The 6038-nt window shown below is 43.0% G+C and overlaps 1 pseudogene; it reads right to left on the bottom strand.

The window, feature by feature from the left end:
* Positions 1-3901: 3901 nt before the first annotated feature.
* On the bottom strand, positions 3902-5536 carry LOC131891300 (uncharacterized; annotated as a pseudogene).
* Between the last annotated feature and the right edge of the window lie 502 nt (positions 5537-6038).

The raw sequence follows: 6038 nt of genomic DNA on the forward strand, positions 1-6038 counted from the left end.
TTTTGAAGGCGTTGCTGTTAAATTTTTGTAGCGGCTTCTTTGTCGCGCTTTTTAATGGGAACCCCTTTTCAAAGGAATCAATTCAGACATTATTTTTCTATATTGCAATTCAAAAAGTAACGTCGTACTCAAAACAATGGTTTCTTGTTTCAAACATGCATCATACATAGATCTAAAATACATTTCCAAACTTATTTGTAACTCTGAGCAAGCAAAGAGAAATGAATTTGGATTCGCTTAACACTTTTTCTATTATCCATGCTTTCTGGCGTTTGTTTTCAAATTAAATCATGTCATTGCAGTTTGTGGCTGATGTAAATGGAACGGTGACCTTTGAAAAGGCAGGGTTCGAGTTGCAAGGACGGACAATAACTAATGACTGCGTGGATGCCATCGGAGCAGTTCCTGTGATGAGAGACTCCAGTGACATCGAAGAGAGCGGTCCACAGGTAAATTTCGCCACATTTTGCGCGGCGTAATTAGCGAGGACAAAATACGGAGATTCTCTTTCAATTCACTCCTCTATTGTGCTCTTTCGAAGACAATGCAGTGAACGGCAACGGAGCCAAGGTTGAAGTCTGCTTTGATTAAAAGAGCTGATGAGGTCAAACCTCATTTATGTTTGTGCCGTGAACTGTGAAGTCTCATTTTTTATTGTATTTTTGAAATGTGTTGGCCAGCTTCAGAGTTTCGAAAATAAATTGTACCGTTTGATTCAGCAAGGGCTCTTTGAATGTAGTGATTAGGGTTCTTTCATGACATTTGTGTCAGTGAGCTATGGAACAGATAGAAAACAGATCCCCTTGAGTGAAAAGTCTCTGAAGAACACGATTTCAGTCCTTTCTATTGTCTTGTTCAAAGTTGCACAAGATGACTTTTTTGAAGGCTCAAGAAAGAATACGGATGATTCGCGATCCACCATTCATGTTCACAGATTAATATTTGAATATAGACATAATAAATATGCACCACAACATGAGTGTCTTTCTCTTAAATTAAACACTGGTGTCGATCTTAAATTGATCCCTTAGTGACTGGAACCGACCGTCAGATCACGACAATGGTTAGTTTCCTTCGACCACAAGGCAATCATAAGTCCGAGCACACTGAGGCACAAGATGGAGATTGAAAGAGCAAGACCAAATTCTTGCCCTTCCTCCTTGTAGTGGGTTCAAAAACGACTGGAACATCCACCACCACCGACACCGCCAACGATAACATAAGAATATCGCGTCACTTTTACTCCTCCCGTTAATTTCGGTTTGGTTTTGGTGTGACTGTGCCCTTTGAAATGCATGAGAACATAAACAAAGAGAGAGGGAGAGCTCGAATTCTGCGCACGGAAACAAATGTGTTTTGAGTAGTCCTATGTTCGAGCGCCCCAAAAGCATAGGACGTTCCTCGACATAGGGACTTACCAAGCGAAAAGTCCGTTCCGTTTTAAAGACGGCACAATTAATGAAAGCAGGTTGACATATGATAATGAAAATAAAAAAGGCTCTAAGATGCATTGAAACGTAACTATAACAGTATTTGTTTTATCTGCTTGCCTTCAATTGAAGATTCAATCTGTTTTCAAGTGAAAATCGACTTAGTTCATTCAAGGTGTGGCGAAAAAATTCAGTGGTGCTAGAGAGCCTCATGGAAATAAAGTAAAGAACAGATCCCAGAGACGCCCCTTTTTGGTTGGAAACAGGCAAGCTTATTAAATCCCACCAACTCCACTCAGTCTAAGGAAACGAATTGCCCGACCATCAGTAGCCGGTGTAGTCAGTTGTTGTTGTCATAAATAACCTGAGTAATGCATCCTATTTGGTTGATTCGGGGCTTAACAAAGCATTCTACCCGATAAACATTATCTATCATTGGAGCCACAATGAGGAAAGCATATTCAAGATGTGCTGAACAATCGATTTGTCCAAGATTAGCCCCGACACTCTCTCTGGACTTTTATGTCCGAAATATCCAACCACAAGTTTAAAAAGCTTTACGGTTCGCCCACCTTTAACTGGATATGCTCATCAAACTTTCCATTATTTTGGAGGACAACACCAACATCTTTCATGAATGAGACCTGCTGAATGCTAGACAATGGTCATTGGGTGGAATTTCATTTCATTCAGTGTTATGTTATCCCATCAACCCAAGAGTAGATTCATCTAAGTCCTTTCAAAGGGTACTAGAAACTGGCCATTCCTACCAGAAACCAACTTTGTATCGTCAGCATAAGAAGAGAGACTGGCAATTATATTAAGCTTTTGAAGTGGGCAATGAATATTATAAGAAGGAGGGGGCCAAAGATGGAGCCCTGGGGAACACATGACTTGACAGCATATTCAAGCGACCCTTCAACTTTAACAATTTGCTTCTATGGTCAATGAAGATTCTTATCCAATTGACAACCTTGCCTTGGATCCTAATGTCATGAAGTCTGTGCAAAAAAAGCCATGATCAACTTTATCAAAGGCCTTGGCAAAATACAAAATAGACCAATATCTACTGACTCATGTTGCTCTAGTTCCTCAATAATATGTTCTTTATGCTCAATCAGCTATGTTATTGTGCTAAAATGCGCTCGGAACCCATGCTGACTAAGAGGAAGGACATTATGGACTTCAAGAAACTCTACGAGTTTAGACTTCATGATCTTAGAGAACTGATCTCCAAGCATGTTAGCCATAACCTTTACATGGGCTATGGCTTCCCCATCGATCCCAACAGGGTGTTTCATCTTTCTCTTAGAGTTTGCAACGGGAAAAAAAGCCTTCGGATTCAACCTAACCTCCTGAAACACCTTGTTCTCACTTTGAACCAGTCATTTTCAATAAAGCCTTAACCTTACCCTAAATTACGCCCAACTTTTTTTTTGGAGACTAGCCACAATTACTGGATTCAGAATGCTCTTAAGCCGTTTTGCAACTCTTCTTGTATAACTGTTCCTATATGTTGGAACTTTTGTCTGTGTCCCACCTTTTAGAACACATTCAGAGTTCCCTAAAGTGGAACAAAACGTCCTGAAAATTCTAGAATCATCTTGTCTAAGGGCTACATTTGTGGACGATTCCTTTTTCAGCAATGAAATAAGGTCAAGTTCCCCTAACCTTTTTATTGACTTATCAAACTAGAGCTCGTTTTCATACGAGGAATACTAGGACTTCACGCAAGCGCAAGGAGACAGGTCATGAAGACGCGCTTTTCAAATATAAAGCCATCGTGATTGGACTTCGCAGGGACCACAAAGCTAAACTACCTTTTGATTGTCAAACCCTGACTTTGTGACGGCTCCTGCTCCTTCTGTAAGCAGCGTTCTGCCGAAAATATCAATAAGCCTTGCTCCGATTTTGAAGGAAAATACGGATCTGCGAGAATTCGCCGTTGTTACCCTGTATGGGACAACTACTATATGTTAGCTGAGTTGGAACATCGACCAACGTGCCACGCAGATTGCAACGTTTTGTCGAATGTCGAATGGAGAAGTAGAGGTCTTAGCTTATCATCTTCGAGGTCTTGATTTGTCTATTGTTACAATGTATAGACCCCCTTCTTGTTCAGCAAGCTCTTTTCGTCAGCTTCACTGGAAATGAGTTGGATCTGGCAGTTCGCTCGAAGGTTTTCTTTGTAGGGGACTTTAATTTTCCGGCTAGCGTTGGTAGAGTGGGAGGTTAGTCCTGATGGTATATTCCCATTTCGAAATCGACATCTCAGTCGTTCGAAAGGACTCTTTAATGTTGTTTTCGAATCCGTTAGGAACATGGCCAGACGATCGATACCCATACCATCCTCCGGTGGGCTGTTAAGCCATTACTCCAAGCTGTGCAGAAGCCGTTCATGCAAGGAACATGGCCTCAGTCAGTCCCCTTGCGCCTTATCTTGGCTTGCCCTGCTCGAATACTCCATTCGCTCACCATTGGATTACATTCAACTCCGTGTAACATTGGACAATCTCTTTCTTACACGTGAATTAATTCGAAACGCTCCGTTAGTCCGGGCTCAGATCGGCTTGCCATTGCCAAGGCGACATCACCTGAGATGTTCGGTGATAAAAGGTCGGGTGATACAAGCCTTCCTCCAGCGAATTCACCCACCAGCTTGTCTAAAAGGTCGGGCTGCCGTTCTGAGCTGCGCACGCAGTCTACCATTGTGCTTCACGCACAAACTTGTCGAGAGAGTCTCTAGCCTCGGTGTATGAAGCGTCAATCCGGTTTGGGCAACTTGTCTCCAAAAGCCTTTCAAGAGTCCGAACATTCTCAAGCGCTTGAATTGGTAGGGGAAGTCAACCTCCCAAGCAGGCCGTCGGCTCCCTCCGGATGGTATGGATCTTGTAGCTCCCGAAGATGTTCTTGACCATGTCGAAACTAATTTTTCCAGGTGATGGCGATCAAGTCGTTGTAATCCGCATTAGGCCATGTAAAACTCACACCGTTGTGAATTCTGGATTATGGTCATTTGTCAACGTGCCTTCATTGCGGAAAAGACCGCCCCGATTTCACTGAGAACGCCGATCCAATTGCCACCCTTACCACTACACATTCTTTGAGATAATAAGCTCGGTGTGCCACACGAGAAAAGTCCAGTTTCAAGTCATTGTCAGTGCGTGACGAAGGCTTGGCCAGGGCCTCCACCGCGATTCATATTCATGATGGAGTTTCCACTTCCATAAAAGCCCATTGATCGAAAGAAACGCCGGGATGTAGGAGGTATGATTCGAGCACAATCATGAACTTCTTGCAACCTCTCCGTTTGGATGATAAGCTCGGAGATATCTTGCCGAGAATCGCGTTTGCCTTTCGTCGCTTGATTTCCAAATGCAGATGCGGCAACATTGTGCAAACAAGGCGCAGAGTTTTAATGTATCTTTTGTGGCGTATGATGCGACAACTCGCCCTTCTTTGTTTTGCCCGATGACCTCGAATGCCAATGACATCGCCTCTTCCGGGATTTTGCCGTGTCTCGAAAAGCCTATCGTTCATTTTCGTAAGATTTTAGCATTGGCCATGACCTGGAAGAGGAAAATATTGCATCAAACTTGGGCGCTTTGGGAACTGAAAGCCGTTGACGCGTGTACCTTGAATCTTCTTCCCCTCGCCTCTTAAATCTAGAAATAAGCTTGCCACCCGATTCTCGGATGGCATGAATCGCCAGGCTACCGTTTCAAAACCACATCGGTTTCTGTCGTACCATCCGTAGATTGTTTGAAAATGCGCAATGAACCCGTGCCAAGAAATTCCACATAGAACTGTGTGCGGGTGAAGGATGGGTTGGGATCAGACTTGGGGCTTCCACCGCAGTGGATCGAAGTTTGAAATACTCATTAGGACTGATCTCGTTCCTCAATTGATGGATGAGGCATCTTCCTTCTTTCCCAGCCTTTGGACTAGGATCAGTGGGTTGTTCTGTCCTTTTCGGCCTTTTCAGCTGCCTTCTTCTCAGCCTTCATACGACGTTTCAAATTATTTTTGGATAGCTTCTCACCGCGGATTCGGCCATCATGAATCAACGCATGTATATAAATAGGCGGAGTATCTTGAAATTCCATGGAAATATGAATGATAACAAATTGATTTGTGCATCATGATGCAACATGTTCCCTCCCTTCTCTTACATTATGGACCTTTTTAATATGACGAAATATTTGTGAGGAGCACAGGGGGACACCCGCTATTGTAGCGACAAATTGGATTGAACCTTTCTTTGCGATAGCTACATGAAGTCTCTTAAAAAATATGTGCATAAGCCTTTCCAAGATTCACCGGATTCCAGTGGTCGATGTTGTGTCAAAAAGTAAATTTGAAAAAATTAAATAAAGCATTGACTTTATGGATAATTTGCCCTTCAAAAGCCATGCACGGCGGTCTTACCCAATCGAGTGTCGTTCTTTCTCTTCCAAAAGGACGCTTCGGTAGTCAGGCCCACTTGGAAAATGGACAACCTCAGAAGTTTCCACTGGTCTGTCGACACGACCTGCCCCTCTTCTTGCCTTTAGGCTTCGAAATATTCGTCCTTTAGATCAGCTGCCCTAGATTTCAAACATCTCATAG

The sequence above is a fragment of the Tigriopus californicus genome, chromosome 12 (genome assembly GCF_007210705.1).
Source record: "Tigriopus californicus strain San Diego chromosome 12, Tcal_SD_v2.1, whole genome shotgun sequence".
NCBI lineage: Eukaryota > Metazoa > Arthropoda > Copepoda > Harpacticoida > Harpacticidae > Tigriopus > Tigriopus californicus.